Genomic DNA, 1,239 nt, shown 5'->3' on the forward strand with positions numbered 1-1,239 from the left:
AGGGCACATGTCACGGGGCACAGTCTGTCCCACGGCTTGGAAGCTTTGGGATAAACGGCCGGGAAACCCCCACCCTCGTCGCCCTCTTCAACGTCGCCTGCTGCTTCGCTTAGTCGTGGTCATTGCCTGGGTTTCCCCCCGTAAATGCCTTTTTCAGCTCTTCTCCACCAGTTCTGATCCTGTTCATTCTATTAAGAAAAAAAATCTAAGGTAATTTTAATCTTAATTTAAGGTTGACCCATTTGTACTCAAGTTGCTAAAATTTTGTTAACGTTTTTTGTATCTTTGTTCATGAAGGGCATCAGTCTGTAGTTTTCTTGTTATGTCTTTGATTTGGTATGAGATGGGAGATGTTCTTTCCTTATTTTTCTAGAAGAGTTTGTGTAGAGTTGCTATTATTTCTTCCTTACATGTTTGGTAGAATTCACCAGTAGTAGTACTTTTTTTATTTTATATTCAACTTTTTTCCCTACCTGGTCTGATGCTCTGTGAATGATACAATAGTTTCTGTTGTGTTGTGGGATTTATATTATACTTAAAAAACAATTCATGTAGAATGTCAATAGCAGTTATTTCTGTGGAGTTAAAAATCAAATCAATTCTAGATCTTTTGCTCAAGTCACCATTAAACTCTAGGGTTTCTAAACATTTTTTGTGGCATATTGCAGTCTAGTGAAGCCTATCCTATATAATCCTATATAATAAAAGGTTAATATACAAATTGTCCCCTTCACTGGGAGTTGACAGGGAGTTCGACCAGGGGGCGGAGTGGCTGGCCAACACCCGTGGCCCCTCCCCCCAGCCCGCCCACCCAAAGGCCCTGATCAGGGTGGGCGGCTGGACCCCACCCCGCACACAAATTCATGCACCAGGCCTCTAGTATTGCATAAAACAGAGGAATGACTTTAAATGTATAAAATAAAATGTAAAAGAATATTAAAGGAACCAGTAATATAAAAGTTATCAACACACATATATATTTTAATCCTCACCTAAGGATATGTTTTCATTGATTTTAGAGAAAGAGAGAGAGAGAAACATTGATATGAGAGAGAAACATCAATTGTTATGCACTGCAACCAGGAATCAAACCCACAACCTAAGTATGTGCCCTGACCAGGAATTGAACTCATAACCTTTTGGTATATGGAACAACACTCCAACCAACTGAGCAGTCCAGCTAGGGCTCAAAATATTTTTTAAAACAAATGTATGATGTAGTAATATGTGTGCATCTTT

General features: G+C 39.3%; 1 protein-coding gene across 1 annotated transcript in view; it reads left to right on the plus strand.

Moving 5' to 3' along the window:
- Nucleotides 1-1,239, plus strand: part of KIF1BP (KIF1 binding protein) — a 30,572-nt gene that overhangs the window by 524 nt on the left and 28,809 nt on the right. The gene's annotated exons all lie outside the window — the stretch shown is intronic.

Source organism: Myotis brandtii, unplaced genomic scaffold (assembly GCF_000412655.1).
Source record: "Myotis brandtii unplaced genomic scaffold, ASM41265v1 scaffold499, whole genome shotgun sequence".
Classification (NCBI taxonomy): domain Eukaryota; kingdom Metazoa; phylum Chordata; class Mammalia; order Chiroptera; family Vespertilionidae; genus Myotis; species Myotis brandtii.